Here is a 16,899-nt window from a genome sequence, read left to right as displayed (position 1 = left end):
TAATAATTTTCTTTGCTAAGTCACAGTTGAGTCGAGTCAGAAGGTCTCTTCCAAGAAAACAGGAGAATTAAAGCCAGGAAATTGCTTAGGTAACTTAGGAAAAGTTTTCCTTTCCTTCATTTCCCAGACAGCTTTAATTCCTTGCTTTTCTATTTAAGATAAAGGAAGCATGTTTGGACAACAGGTCTGGAAATAGGGGTACTTTGTGGCATATTTATGCTTTAAAAATCAAGTCTAAATTCTTTAAGACCACAAACCACTGGGTGTGGTGCATTTTTACAAGGGTAGGAGCAATAAACATATTTCTATAGGAAGATCCAGGCTCACTGAGCCCATGAGATGAGCCAAAGGAGAATCATCTGCCCACAAAGAGGAAGGTGGTAACGTTCTTCATTTCCTTTGTGGTTTTAACCTAAACCACAACTCCTCCCTTTCAGTGATGTCTTTTCTTTACATACATTCAGATGTGTGTTAGCCTCTCCCACCTAATATGTCACTCCCTTCTCTGCCATATGGAAAAATATCACATGCTTCTCTTCCTCCAAGGAAAGCTTCTCCAGCACACAGGAATGATTTGGAGCTGCTCTCACAACCCATCTATTCTATCCATAACTGCCTGCCTAAAAGTCTGTTCCCAGAGACCTCTCAAAGATCCACAGTTCTTCCAATGCCCAGGCCTGTGGCTTGAGGCAGAGAGGATGAATAAACGTACTGTATATTATCACTTAGGCAAAAGAGGAAAAGCTTTCTGCTCTGAAATGAATGAGAACATCAGGGTTTCCAGCTGGAAACAAATGGAAGTAATAGAATGTCTTTTGTTTTTAAGAAAGGGGAAAGAAGAATGAATAAAAGGGGAAATAAATGCAGTGCTCAAGCCAAGGAAAAGAAAATCAGAAAATACTCCAAAAATGGTAGGTTCAGGAAGGTGGGCAGACTGCTGTCTCCTAACTGCTGCTGTGGTTCCCAAGTTAATATTTGCCAAACTTAGCATTCCTGTGAGTGCTGTTGGGATAATGGGCCCCACTCAGCATCACGTGAGTTCTACATCCCGGCCGAGGGACGGGATTTCAACCATATCAGACACAGCTCTCATTACTTGTAAGGAAATGATCTTACTGAGGAAAGCAGCACAAACCATAAACACATTTGCTTAAAAAGACAAAGCTGGTAGGTGTACCCCTTAACTTCATGACTAACACTGTGTGCTGGTCTTAGCTACTCATGTCTGAGTCCAGAATAGCACTTCCCAGAGTGAATCCATTGGCCCCTTCAGATCATGGGCTATGATATGAGAGGGGCACTCTTGGGTTTAACTTTCTTGCCAGAAGGGGTAGAATAGCACTCATTTTCTAAGGAAGAATTTGTTAAGCACCATCTGTGTCAAGCACTTTCTCTATTACATATTGTAGAAAGATGAAATTCTTCACCTTTGTGAAGTTTATAATCTTGTTAGGGAACTAATATGCCAAAAGTCAGAAATCTGAGGCTAGAATCATTTGATTCATCCTTTCTATTTCCCTTCCTCCATCTTTTAGCTTAAAGAATTTTAAAACCTAGGGAGGTTGAATGCCTGTCCTTGGTCACTCAACTAGTAAATTAGCAGAGACAAAAGCCAAGTTTCCTAACTCCAAATCTGGGTACCCTTCTCTTATACTTCAAAAGGAGTAACTAGAACAAATAACTACACAAGTTAATATTGATACAAACCATGTGTACAGAAGTATTATGGAATGCAAATTAGGGGAATGCAAAGTCTGAACTTCATCTAATTCTAATAAGCCAAAAAGGAGACTTTCCCCAACATTCTCTAAGCAATTGTCATACCAGTCAAGATGTGCCATATAAGGCATAGAAGGGTCAAAAAATTTGTCCAGGGTCATCTGGTAACAAGCAGCAGAGCCAGGTTTAAAATCTTACTTCCAGGTTTGTGGCATCTGTGGCTGAAATACTTCTAAAACCAGATTTTAAGAAGAAGCAGGGTAAAGCAAGTTTTACCATCAAACACAGTTGAGACGTTTCTTGGAGTAAGGTCTGAAATATGTGATGGGTAGGAATTGTCAGAAATTCAGTTTAATTCACCACCATTTTCTGAGTGCCTAATATGTACAAAGTACTTGGCATAGAGAGGAGGCTCAATAAGATTAATATCACATGGTCCCTGCCTTAAAAGATAGCAGTACTAGCTAAATTTATTAATGGCAAAAGGGGAAGAACCAAAGTAAATCACACAGTTATTAGCAATCAGGAAGAGAAAGGCAGATCCCTGGGAATATTGTGATAGCAAAGAAAAGCTGGCCAGGAACCACGCTCGGATATACCTTTAAAGGGAGAACTCAAATTGTATTGAGGTTTCACAGAGGGGGAAGGCTCTCTAAATTTAAGCTGGGTAAAAGAGAAACAACTTATATTTCCAAAATATTTGAAGTTTGTTCTTACAAACACAATATCTTGATTTGTCATATTGATTGTCATATTCATTCAGAGCTTGATATCATGAAGATATTTTTTTAAAACCCAACAAAAAAAAAAGACAGTTGGTAGAAAACCTTTGGAAGCATTGTTCCCAATGTCATATAGGTAAAATGCCCAAGACAAAAGGGACCTTAGAGGTCAACTGGCCCAACAGCTCATTACAAAAAAGAAAGATCAAGGTGGAGAGAAACAAAGTAAAAACTTACCCTTTCACTAAGGAAGCAAAAAAGGTTGAGCCCCAAATTAAAAATTGGGACATAAAGTACAAGTGCTTTTATAGACATAATGGAACAGAATATTTAAATTAAAGACAAAAGTTTACTGTGGTACAAGATGATGTTTCCAGCACATTCCACTGCATCAGTCTTTTTGTTTGCTAAAGGCATGTTTCAGAAGAGAATCACACTGCTCAGAGTTACGAGAACTTTCCACTTATTAAAGAAGCATCAGAGTCTATCTCCATCCAAGGTGAGCCCTTGGTGAAAAGAAAAGCCATAGGGACTATAGGTGAATCTTTTATTAACAAAATGAAATGACATATAACTTAAAAGACTTTCAGTTCCCAGAGAACTAGGTTGTCTACATGGCCCAACATGTACAGGCCTCAATAAATTCTAAATACATAGTAAGTTAATAATGACCTTGGCTAGTGAGTTTCTTGGGTATCATAAGATGCTCATACTGCAACATTTTAACCTGGTTTATCTGTTACTTGTATAAGTGCAAATCCAATTATTTTAATGTCATGGTTAGATCATTTCTGCCTATTAAAAAGCCCCCCAAATCCTCAAATGTTAGTGTAATAACTGCAGGAAGCTTTGTGGATTACTATTGCACTAAAATAGTCATCCAAGATATGCACTGCATCAAGCCCTGTCTACACAAAATAATGTAATGATGATGTCCTTTATGTCCTTTATATAAATAGACTTTTGTCTTTTTGATGGTACTAGATTTGCATGAATTCATCCTCCCTTTCTCTCCTAACTCCTCCAGTGACAGAGACCAGCAGGAAGGTAAGTTGCTGACAGTGATGGGAACCTATCACCGCTGCCTCATTATGCTAGTATTAAATAAACATACAGTTGTACAGAAACATCATCCTAAGAGTTAGTCAGAACAGAAAGACCTGGGAAGATCAGAACTCACACTTGATGATGTCATTATTGTCGTAAGTCAAGCAGCACTTCTCATTCATTAGAACCATATTTTGAATTTCAGTATAAGACAAAGCATTTAGTAATAGTTTTGTAAGGAAATAGATTTACAGACCTTTGTGCTTTTAGTTTCTATGTATTAAATTTCTTGTTCTTACTTCCTGTCTTTGCCTAGACAAAGAAGTGAGCTAATTCACCTTTATGATTCAGGGTTATTCTGGTGTTTTAGCAAGATATAGTATCTTCTAAAATGTATATTTGCATATGCATAGAGTATATCCATAAAGATATATGCAAAACTAGTTATCTCTTAAGTGGCTGAGGGACAAGACCAAGTAGGAGAAGACCTTTTCATTTATACCTTTCTGTGAAGTTTATTTTTTATGTGTCATCTCATTTTAAAAATGTTAAAACTTTTTAATATTTATTCATTATTCCACAAATATTTTTGTTAAGCTTCTTAATCCCTAAATATGTTTCATCAGTGACCAAGATTAAATAGCAGTTGATTTCCCAAGTTTTAAAGACATTGACTCCATTCTGATCTAGCCTGCCTTCTTGTCTTCCACCAAGTATCACGTTCCATTTTCTTTTAAACCTCCATGAAAGTTAATTTGAAAAATAAATTCCTAAGAATTTTGTGTCACTGTTCAGAATAACTAGATATTATTGGGGTGTGCCAAAACCATAGCTGGGAATCACTGAAATGGATTCTGAGAGTGGCTAGTTACAATTTTTTAAGAATTTGCAGAAACCAATGATATATAAAAGCACATCAATTCTATCTGGCTTAATCTAATTTTCTCGGGCTTATTCAATCAGATTATATGAGTATGAGCAAAAATCTCTAAACAGTAACATAAGATTAAAGCAGTAAATAGAGAAATATGGTAAATGGTTAAGGGATCTATTGCAAAATTCCAATACAGCATTTTGAAATGAGAGGGAAGAAAATCTGTTCCCCAATCCCTCCCCAAAATACATATTCATTGTACTTGTACTACCTAAAAACTTAACTTCAGAATTTTAAAAACTACAAAAAGAGGCATGACACAATGGAAAACACACAGACTACAGACACACACAGACCCGGGCTTAAATCAACCAATGTATTAGTTGGGTGACTTCTTACAATTCATTTAGCTCTTATTTGCTAAACACCTGCCACACTGGGGCACTTTACTAAGTGCTGGGGCTTGAGCATAGAGCAGTGAACAAGGCAGCAAAGAGTTTATCATTTGGCAGAGAAGATGGACAATAAAATTATAATACAGTGTGTGAGGGGAAAATGGCAGGGGGAGCTAACCTGGCATAAGGGCCAGAGGCGGACTTCTGGAGGAGTGACATTCAGTGAAACCTGAAGGGATGACCTTGGAACTGACCTGGTGAAGCAAGTCCCTCATCTTCAGGTCCTTGTCTGTAAAACAGGGATAATAGCTATCTCAGAGGTTGTCTCTGAAGATATAATGAATTTTGACTTTTAAAGCATTTAGTGTAGCATCTGACCCATAGTAAATGCTCAAAATGGTAGCTATTATTTGTTCTTTTGTATAGTCTCCTCTGGGAGGCATCCCTCAAAAGCAGAACACTTAAAAAAATGACCTTCAGCCAAATAGGTATGTTCTGTTGCACATGCTACACAAGAGTGCAAGGGATGAGTAGACCAAGTACACACCCTCTCAGCAGGAATGCCCGTGGTTCAGGGCTGCATGCTCATTATGACCACAGAGACAGGTCCCCAGATCCTTTTTGCCACAGGGTTAACATGTCCTATGAGTCATATCTAAGGCCCTGGCCCCCTCAAAGTCTGCTGGGTCTCCCTGTTTAATCAGACATGAAACAAATCGTGTGCTGCAGCAGAGGCGTACAAACACGCTTTAATTACAATATTGTAACACCAATTAGAGATCTATCTAATAGAGGACTCGGCACTTCCTGCTTGGATATTACTCCCATGTTGGGATAATTACTGCTAATTAAGCTTGGAACTAATTAGGCTAAATGATCTCATTTATACCAACAAAGATGACTTCTAGGAGTTCATAAGGAAAACTAGGGTGATTTTATCATTCCTGGACTATTTGGCACTTCACTCTGAAAATAAAACACCATCCCCTGCCATCAGGGTGCACAGATAGATTGTTCCTCTGGAATTCTGGTCCCAGATGGCCGTAGGATCTTCATTTGTCTACACAGGTCCTCCTATGCAGTGAAAGTAATACTAGAAAAACACTGTCCACTCAAGTCATACTGTGTCCTTCTACAAATGACAAGCTCAGTCTCGGGAAGGGGCAAGCCACTGGGAGCAGCGACAACAGTGAAGAGTGATCCACCAACAGCCGTGTTCAGAGGTCCTTTGGCCTTGCACTTACATTTACTAGATCTCTGTATTCTTGCCATAGTCTTCAGGGCACAGAGATAGGCCTGGGTTTGACGGTTGGTTAGACAGATTCGGGTTTTAGTTATTTATTCCACCTAAGCTTTGGTTTTCCATCTTTAGCATGGGGATACTAATAATGCCATGTAGTGTTTCTGTGAGGATTAAAAAGATAGCATATGTGGAATGCAGGACAGTGCTTGGCACATAATAGTCCTCAATAAGTAATAGGAATTTTTTAAATTTCAAGACACCACACTCACTTCCTTGTCTTGCTCCTCTTGTCTGGCATAGTGCAGTGGTAGTGGAAAAAGCACATGGTAGGGAATTAGGAAACCCAGTTCTTTTCAGATTTCTCTCTAACTAGCTGTGTGACTTGAGCAAGTCACTTCTTTTTCCTGGAAAATAACGGCATTCACTGCATGCACTGAGCCAGGCACTGTGTGGACTGTCTTACAGAAATTTTCTGACCTAACCTTTATAGCAATACTCCCCATTTTAGAGCTGAAGAAACTGAGACCTAAGTAAATAAGTAATTTTCAAAGAAACCCCAAAAACACCCAAATCCCTCACTACTATTAAATGACAAGGTCAGTAACTGAACACAGGTCTCACTCCAGAGCCTGTCTGCTTAACCACTGTCACACTGAATATCTTTCCCCCATTCTATCTGTGACTGAAGGAACTGGGAAGACATCTCCAAGGTCCCTTTTGGCTCTGAGGGTCTATGGTTGTCTTACAGAGTGAACCTCTCACCTTTTTCTTAGCCAGCAATCCTCATCAATTAAGAAGTCTTTATTGAATGTCTAATATATGCTCTGGTCTAGGAGATAAGATGCTCCTTCCCCCATAACACAAATACTGCAACCAACTTATATCCATTAGACTAACTGCCTTAGAATTCCTACATTATGACAAACATTTGTCCTGATCAGAATTACATCTTTAAACTCTTTTCACAACAATGAAACTAACTTCCAGTTTGGGGAAAATCCTCACTTACACCATATTCTCTGGGCTCTAGCACTTAGGCCTCATTTTTCCCTAAGAAAAAAGTTCTGGGGACTCTCTTGTTCTATCTATCCTCAGAGTCTACTAGAATACTCCACAAATATGTGGGCACACATATACACACCAATATTTTCTGCTAGATTATCCCATTCTATCAAGAGGAAACAAAAACCAATAAACAAAGCCCAAACCTGTGTTCTTACATATTACAGAAGATTGAAACCTTCAACTCATGGATCTTTTCTTCTAAAGAGGTGTTGAGGGGATCAAAATGCAATATTGGCTGGTCACCTGTGGTTAGCTCAGGTCCAGACAGCTACCTGAGCTGCAGTCTATCCCAGAGTGATTTCTACTGATGCCGGAAGAGGTTGGAATGGAAACACATTGGTCACCAGACTCTTAGGAGCCTCTGCAGAAAAGCCTGTGCTAAACCTGGCCTCAGTCTATACCTCACTAGCATGTAAGTTCCAGGAGGATGGAATTGTTTTGTATGATTTTTCATCTCAAGTACCCAGAACAGGGCCTAGCATATAGCAGATGTCCCATAAATGTATGTGGAGCAAATGAACAGAGTGCTGGGTTCCAGTGCAGTAGTCTGGTGCAAAGCCAGGGTGGCTCATGCACCTCTTCAGGCATGTGGGGGTTGGAGAAAATGCATCTTCCCTCCCCTTTGGTGTGTGCTCCTGGGGCATGTCCTCAGGAAGTGGCCCTCAGCTGCTCTTTGACTCCTCTGTCCAGAAGGCTGCCCACAGCCTTGCCCTGTGGTGAAAGCAGTCCCTGGGCCTAATTCCCATCACCTCAGGACCTCTCTTTGGAGGAAAATCAGAGCAGAAGGCAGGAAAGAGGGTGGTTTTTCACCTGTTGAGGAAGAACCCAGACACCTCAACATCACCCTGGGGAGGGGCTGGTGGTACCGGCCCAAATGCTCAGCTCAGTGAGCTCCTCCCAACAGGGGCTTGGCTTTAATGGAAAAGAGGCTCTCCTCTGCAGCAAATCCTTTGGAGTTTGAAAAACACTAAACCACTCTTGCCTCTGCCTGAAATATACTGCCCAGGGGTGGTGCCAAGTTGGTCCCTTGTCTGTAGCGTAGGAGCATCATTGATGGTTGATCAGAAAGCACAAGAAAGAAGGAACAGTAGATTTGGAATTGGAAACCTCAGGTCTCAAAGTGAGCAGCCTCACTTTCTTCCAATGTACAATGGGGATAATAAGAGCAATCCTACCCACCTCAGAGTTGGGAGGACCACAGAAGATAAGGAAGGCCACAACTGCAAACACCATCTAATAGTTATTACCTCCTGCCCACAGATTGTCTCTAATCATCATGGGACATGCCTAGGAATGTTTGGGACCCACTGCGTCCTCAGGGGTGTACAACCTGGTGGAAGGGAGAGGCACAGGCATGTGGTCTGAGACCAAGTACCTGCCTGGTCCTTACTGGAGATCGGTTCTGGCTGCTTGTCTGGCAGGACGGCTCAAGAGCTTTCCGCCTTAACCGTAGATAATGCACATATGGTATTCCTGGCCTCCTTCTCTCACTTTGCTGCGAGTGGACTTATATGGATGAAGACCTATGGGACCTAATGATTCCTTCCTCATTTTGCACTGGTCACAAGGATTGGTTCCTTTCCATTGCAGAGAGCACGGGCATCCCTAGCAATGAGGTTACTCAGGGAAAGGCACTTGGTCACAGGGAACCCCAGTTTGGCATATTAGAAGAATACACTTTAAAGGAATCCTGAAAGAAAGCAGGAACCTGCCTCTTAGCACGAGCCTTAAAAACATAACAGGTGACTGATTTAAGAGGATGAAAAATGAAGAAACATATTAATGAATAAATAAATGTTTTGGCAAATGAAGGGACATTTTATAAGAGGAATCGTTGTGCCATTCTCCTAATTCTCATTTTGTCTTTTGTGTGAATACAGAGTTTCAATGTGCCATTTTTGTTTCCTTCATACAGATGAGATGACTCAGCTTCTTGGGCTACTAGGGCATGCCAAACAGAGAGATGAGGGTCTCTGTAGCTAGAGTGGGGGCGGAAATATCCCAAACCTCCAGGTCACAGCAGGTCTGAGGGAGCGTTTGGGTAAGTCAATCAACCCCTTCATTTGACAATGAGAAAATTGTGGCCCAGAATGCTGATATGATGTGCGCCCATGTTCACACAGCTGCACCCCTCTGAAGATAGCACATTGGGATATTTGCCTGAGAAAATATGCCAGTTTTCCTCATTTGAGGCAAAAGAAAAGCAAACATTTTACATTTGTTGCTGTCGAGGCAAAAAGTCAATGAAGTTGCCAAAAATCAAGGCCTCCCATTTAAAGGCATCAGAGAAATGACCCAGTGAGTATGGGACTCTGAGCACCCAGGACTGACTCCTGCAAGGACAGAGGAACAGGAAGTTGCCTGAGGCAGAGATGCCAGGGAGTCTGCGTTCTCTCTGTTCTTTTACTCCATTTGGCCAGGATAAGCCCCAAATGGAGCCAATTTCTTCACAACTGTTTAAGTCCATCCAGCAGCCCCTTTAAGGACTGTGCCTGCCTTGAGAGTGCTATCTGCTGTTATGTCAAGTACCTTTTAAGAAGAATATGATAGCATTTGGGGGCTGAAGGGCTAGAACCTCCCTAGTAAGAACCTCCCCATGAGGCCCAACTTTAAAAATGGGTTTTCCTATAAAGTCTTTAAAGCTAATCTTCTCTGATGGTAGAAAACTTGGGAGTCTGATTGACATTTCTCTGAATTCAAGCTTTTGCTCATTCATTTATTCATTTGTTCAACTGGCACTTACTGGGTTCCTATTCTAGGCCGCATATTAGGTAGCTTTGGGAAGACAGTATCCCTACCATGAAGGAGTAATGACTTTCTAGTAATTGCCCACATCTTTCTAACCACTGAAGACTAGATTATCCACCACTTGTCTTATCTGAGAAATATTTTCCTTCATTGGAGGGGTAGAGAGGGGCAAATTCATCACTGTTGGTTTAATGCATCTGATCTTCAGGCAAAGGTCACATGTCACCGAACTAGAGCTAAAATGAAGGAGATAGATTGGTGGGCAGATCAGAGAGCAGAAAGGGCAGAAACCACAGGCCATATGCCTAGCTTCTTGGTGGTAAAGCATATGTCAAATACGAAAAGATCTTTCTTGTTCATTCATTCATTCAACAAATATATGCTGGGCATCAGCCAGGTACCAGGCACTGGGGTGGGGTAATGAAATTTCAGTAAAGGAACAACCTTATTCTCAAGGATCTGAGGATTTAGAGGAGGAGACATACATATTCACAAAATTATGAGATGAAATAAATCCTAAAAGTATGTACACAATGCTAGATGGAGAAAGAAAGTGCTGAATTGGGAGAACTTTTTAAGGTAGAGGCAATAGTGCCTTATGACTATTTGGATGTAGAAGGTAAGGGAGAGAAATAACTCAGTGAGCCCAGGTTTCTAGCTTAGGGGACTGGATGAAAGGTAGTATTATTTAAGCAGGAAAGGGAATATAGGAGGAGATTCAGGCTTTTTAGATGAAAGTGAGTATGTTTCGTTTTGCTCAAGGTACCCATGGAAGATCCAGGTTGAAGTGTTCATGGATAGTTGAAAATATGTCTGGAATTCAGGAGACCAATCAGTCACCAATGCTGTATTAGGGAGAGCAGGGAGGGTTGGGCAAAGGGAGAGAATGAGGAAGAGGAGCAAAAGGTAGAGCTTAAATATAAAAGAACTTGAAAACATGATCCCCACCCCTAAGGAGACCATGCAGAGCCCCCACCTGCTCCACTCAAAGAAATTGCTTTTGCCTCTGTCACAAATGGCTTCAAATTGTCAAATGCAGATGGCACTTGGCAGCCTACATCCTGCTTAGCTCTTTGTGGGATTTTCACTGTTGGCTCCTAGATGCCTCTAACAGCTCTCTCCCCGACATGGCTTCTGTGGCACCACCTTTCTACTTCTCGTGACTCTCACTTCTCAGCTTTCTTCTGCCTTTTCATTAAGTATTGGGGATCCCCGGAGTTCCATCCCAAGACTCCTCTTCTCATCTGATATGCTCTTCCTGGGTGATTTTCCATAGCTTCAACTGCCACTGATAAACAGATGACTCTCAAACCAATATACCTAGCCTAGCAACCTATTGAATACAATAATTGGCGTATGAAAGTATACAATAAACATTAGACAGCTGAAATGAACTGAGTTCTAGTTTTTTCAGTCATTGGGCATCACCATCTGGATGTCCCACAGAGTCTTCAGATGCACCATGAACAGCATTGATCCACTATGGACGATTCTCCTTTTTAACCTTTTCTTTTTTCCATTCAGAAAGTGGTACCACTAATACCTAGGAGTCTAAGATGACCCAGAGTCATCCTAGGTGTTTTCTACTTGACCCTCGTATTGTCTTGTAGATTCTACCTCCAAAATGTTTTAAATAACACCCCTTCCTCCACTTTCTCACTGCCAATGGCCCTCACCACCTTTTTGTTTCGCTGTAATAGCCTGCTAGTTAATACCTAGCTGTATTCTTGCCCTATTCCAAAGTACTGTCAGAATGATCTTACAGGGTAAAGTTCAAATCCTCATCATGAGACAAGATCATTCCTCTTCTGGCTCCTGACTCATGTCCTACTCTGTCAAAGAAAAAAAAAAGTCCTTTTCAAGAAAATAATTATTAACTAAGAAGACTTGGTTCTTGAATGGCTTCATGACCTTGCACATTCTGTTCACTCTTACTGGGTGCCCTTCTTCCACTTGCCTCCCTTCCCCATTTGTTCACCCAGCAGGCTCCTCTAGACCTGTGAAGTTCAGTCTAAGGGTTTTTTCCTTCCTTTTATTCCCCCAGGTGCCTGGTGGTCCTCTAAGCTTCTTTTAATAATTTTTGCCACTTTATATTGGACTGTTTATTCATCACAACATGGCACAGTATACTCCCTGAAGGGAAGACATTAATTTTATGATTTCTAGGGATTCTTAGCACCTGATACAGTGGTAGATACTCAAGGAATGACTGAATAAATAAATGAATGAATGAGAATGGTGGGAGAAACAGGACAACATACAAAAAAGCCACAGGGAAAATGTAAGCACATATAACAATACACACAAAGAAATGCACCTACTCTTGGAATGCCTCTGCTCTGTGCCTAGGCAGAAGGTGACATTTCTTAAAAAATATCCTCAGGTCTAATTATTTCAGACACTATGATTTTAGGAAGATCTGTAGGAAAGAGGGAAGTAGGAGAAGATTGTTAATAGTGCTCTTCAATTTGCCCTCTGATTTCATCTGATCCCTTTCTATATTTGGAAAAAAAGTAAAAGGTTCAGATGGTAATAGAAATCACAAACTATTCATTTTGTTCTGTTTGGATCCAAGAGAAATGACTAAGAAACTGGTTTGTTTTTACTTTTTTTTCCCCCAACAATCTCTCTGGGTCAGCATTGCTCAGGTATGAAATTTAATGAGAGAAGAGATTTAAGCATTAAGTTACAAGTTGGACTGTATGGTACACACTGATTTCTTACAACTCTGAAACTTTGTGATGCCATGAAGTTCAGCCTTCTAGGTTGTATTAGTCAACCAGGCATTTGTTAGGAAGAATTTGCTCTCTGAGTTTTTAAAACCTCGCAAGGCTGTGGAACTACATCTCTTATGAGATCATTTGACCAGTTTTGCCCTAAAGCACTTCAACCCTACGACAGAGCTCTACTGGGAGAAGAAACATGATTAGAACTTTCCTGGGATGAGAAGGCAGCCCAGACATCAAAAAAGATAAGGCATTGGCTACAAAGGTAGGTAGAATCATTAGCATATCTAAAGCTTGGTAAGCAAGGGCTTCCCTGAGAAAGGAGACTGCAGACTTTGTCAGGGAGAGTATAAGGGGTTTGCTAGTGTTTTTTGTGTGCAAGTGAGTTGCAGAGCAGTATGTAAGCCATTTGAAAGTGTGATTATTAGAGCTGAAATGGAACATAAAATTTGAAATAGATAGCCAGCAGTTGAACACAAAGGCAGTCAGACCTGCTGGGTCACTAGCAGTGCTACCCTCAAAGTAGATAAGGGGATTTTTGCATTAGGAGAAAGGAGAATTGGCTCCTGAGAGTGGAGTGGGGGTGGAGGTCTTAGACCAAGGGCGGATTTAGGCTTCATTATGCAGAAACACTACTTGCTTTCACTTGTTATAGTCTCATTATTTCCTTGAATATTTTAATTCAAGAGATTTAGGCATTATTCCCTACTAAGGGGCAGTTACATGCCAAGTTTGGTGCTTTAAAAAGTTGATTTTTGTACCATTAATTGTTGAGCATATCTGGTTTTTTAAAATGAAATATTCTCTCCTTGCTTTTATTTGATTCAAAAATAAATAACTGGATGGGGATGAAAGTACAGCATTGAGACTATAGTCAATAGTTCTGTAACATCTTTCTATGTTGACAGATACTGACTACACTAGTTGGGGTGAGGATTTAATAATGTACATAATGATTGAATCACTATATTGTATACTTGAAATTAATATAGTATTGCATATCAACCATACTTCAGTAAAAATAAACCACTAAAAATAAAATAAAATAAATGACTAGATTCCATTTTGTTTTTCCCGCCTAAATTTCCCTTAGACATACTCTAAGTATATGTGCAACATCAGCTCAATTTGAATATTTTGAAAATAAGTTATCTATGACTTGAAAAGCAGGCTAGAGTAGAATTCTTTTCCTAAACTTCCTGATGATATTGCTATTCTAAGAGTATCAGGTTAAGGAGTTAAAAAAATCTCTTCTGAAAAACTTAGCTTGATTTCCCACCTTCTCTACAGTCTATGAATTTAAGAAATCACTGTCAAAGCCAATAGGTTTGTAAAATCTGCTTTTTGGAATTGTGCATGTGTATATGTCAAGAGAGGGAAGGTTGGGAAGAGGCTGCTTTTTTGAGAAAACGAGAGAGGACAAAAAGTACACAATATCACTTCATTGAGTCATGTAAAACTGCAGACAATGTTAGTACTGGAGTGGAACTCCCTTTCCCTGTTGGAAGAGGTTCCAGTCTCCCCCTTAGGCTTCCTAACCATGACTCTGTTTCCCACAGGGTCTGATTCAACCTTTTTTACTAGCTTTCATAAAAGATTAGTTAATAAAAGTTGCTCAATGCAATTAGCTCACATATCCAAAATCTTCCTATGGTTAGCTCCCACTTAGCACACCCCCTATATCTCCCATGTTTGTTGTCTTAAGCATAAAGAAACACCCCCAGTTAGGCCACAACCTACACACCAAGAGAAAAGCCAGTGAAGCTTTAGCTTCAGGGCCCCTCACTTTCACAGCCTCCTTCCAAGGTCTTATACCTAAGTAATTTTGAATATTCTCTTCTTCAGGGGGCCCCCCAAAGTGAATAAGCTTCAGGCTCCACAAAACCAGGACACACCTTTGCCTATACATATACTTTGTTCTCAAGTACCCAACTAACTCCTTTCCAAGTAAAACCCTAATAGCCATTTCACCTGAAGAATGGACCACACATTTGCTCAGTCCACACATATGCATGGAAAGATAGAGCAACCACACAGTGCAAACTTTCTGGCATCCTTCCTACTTCAAATGTATCCTGTTTATACCAACCAGATCCTTTGCCTTGATGATAAGTTTGAAAAATATGTGCCCCCTCCATGCATACCTCCACAAACTGTTAATATACTGGGCCCTTGACTGTAGGCTATCAGTGAAGATTAATCAAACAGGTAAGAATTTTAAAAAACAGTAGTGCTGGGTTCTAGTAACTTGAGGATTGCCAGTGTGCTGGTTATCTAGGAAAGGGCTGGCACCTGGTGAGCGGAAGTGGGCAGAGCTGTAGAGAAGGGAATTAAACATCTGCTAGGCATCTACTACGTACCAAGAGCTGTTTTGTGTTTTACAAGCATATTGCATATAACTCCGGGGAACAACAACCCTATTTAAATCCCCTAGCAGTTTGCTTAAAGACCCAATATCTCATGATTTAAATGAATGTAAAGAGGAAGTAAGGCCAATCTTAGGGAATCTGAGCTGGTCTGGGGAATTTATTCAAATTCTGAATGGTGGAGTACTGTGGCTCTCCAGGCAGCCAGCCTTCTGGGGCATCTGTAACTTACCAGAGGCAGCCGTGATATGGTATGCTCTCCAGCTTCCAGCATATCCTCACTGTGACATAGTGAGGGCTAGGCAGCACCACTTGGCCAGGCAGGAGAAGGATGCCGAATGACAATAGCAAGCAACTTATAAATTCTGTTTTAGGCATACTGTCTACTGAGATGGATGGGGTTAGCAGCCCTGCAAGAGGAGTATAGGCCTACTCTATTACTCATGTGTTCTCCATTACACTGTAAAAAGAGCAGTGGAAATCCATTGAAGAGTTGTGTGGGCTCAAGCAAGTGATATCACCTCTTTGAGCTCAAATTTTCTCATGTGTAAAATTAGGAAGTTGGAATAGGCAATGGGTAATATTTTTTGGATTCTTGATATTCTATCATTCAGTCCTTGGCAAGTATATTGGGTCTCAACTTCCTCCTCTGAAGGACAACTAGCTTGGTTTTATCGTGGCTCCAGGGATATGAGAAGGCATGGTAAACAAAATGCAGGAAGTGCTGTGCAATAGAACTTTCTGCAAAGACAGAAACGTTCTCTGTCTGCACTGTCCAATAAGGTGGCCGTTAGCTATATGTGGCTACTGAGTTCTTGAAGTGAAGCTAGCGTGACTAAAGAACTGAATTTTTTAAATTTGATTTTTATTAACTTAAATGTAAATGGTCTCATGTGAATACTGGCTACTATATTGGACAGAGCAGATATCAACTTCATTTAAGCCAGACCTGAATATAAAGATAAAAGAAAAAGGGAGTGGTTTGAGAATTGTTTCAATTGGAGAATAAAGGAAGGCGTGAGCTTAATTTAGGCAATTTACAACCAGCGCTATTATTGTTTTACACCTTCTGAAAAGAAGGATGGACTCATTGTGTAATAATAATAGTACCTTGCAATTTATTTATAAGTTTACGCTCTCCAAAGTTCTACCATGGCTATATTCACAACCCTGTGATGTACAAGAAGTAATACTATCTCATGTTACAGATGAGGAAATTGAGACTCAATGCCTGCCCGAGGTCACAGACTTCAAACAGTGATGAGCCAGTAATCTGAACAAGCCCTTCAGACTTCACTTCTCCCATTCCTTTCACAGGCAGTACCACCTCCAATCCTTCTTCCTGCCTAACTTCATTATGGGAGAGGAAACAAGAAATAGAATCCTGAATATGATTAAGAATAGGCAGGACAGGGAAAAGCAAGGGACTCAATAATCCACCAAGTAGATCATCAAACCCTGAAAGAATCAAGATTTTAGTTGTGTCTCTTATGAGAAAAGGGAAGAAGTGAACAATTAAGTCCCACCACATGCCAGGTGTTTCACAGATTATAGTTGATAGAATAATTCTGTGAGGAGCAATCTCAGCAGCATTTTATTTTTGAGAAAGTTACTAGACTGAGATCACACACATATCAAGTGGCACAAATAGGACACTGTTCTACAGCAACTACTGTTTCCAAAAGTCACATTCACTTTCAGAGGAAGAGAGGCTTTCCCACCCCCTCCCCACAAGCCTCTCCCCACACACTCACCTCATCACAGAGGGCGCTGCAAAGCCATCATGTGCGCCAGCAGCACTCACACTGAATTTGAGCCTCAGATCGGACACTGGCCATGGGATTTAATGTTTCTGAGTCTCAGTTTCCTCAACCACAAAGTTGAGGGATCTTCTAACCTACTTTACAAGGTTTGGAGGTGGATTCAATGAGATAATACGTGAAAACACTTAGTACAGTGCCGGACACAAGTGCTTGGTGAACACTTGTTACTAA

The 16,899-nt window shown here is 40.6% G+C and overlaps 1 protein-coding gene across 3 annotated transcripts in view; it reads right to left on the bottom strand.

Annotated features, from left to right (window-relative positions):
* LOC140848960 (uncharacterized) overlaps positions 1–16,899 on the bottom strand; it is a 72,952-nt gene that overhangs the window by 27,417 nt on the left and 28,636 nt on the right. Inside the window, exon 2 of one of the 3 annotated variants that reach the window (XM_073234524.1) lies at positions 5,012–5,046. The exons of 1 other annotated variant lie outside the window; for it this stretch is intronic. The gene's annotated coding sequence lies outside the window, so the exon portion shown is untranslated. Of the gene's footprint in view, positions 1–4,935; positions 5,047–16,899 lie in introns of those variants that run through there. One more of the 3 variants, XM_073234523.1, reaches the window with a different exon arrangement.

This window comes from Manis javanica, chromosome 4 (assembly GCF_040802235.1).
Source record: "Manis javanica isolate MJ-LG chromosome 4, MJ_LKY, whole genome shotgun sequence".
Lineage (NCBI taxonomy): Eukaryota > Metazoa > Chordata > Mammalia > Pholidota > Manidae > Manis > Manis javanica.
Note: the sequence above shows the minus strand (reverse complement) of the source record. Positions and strands in the feature narration are given on the sequence as shown.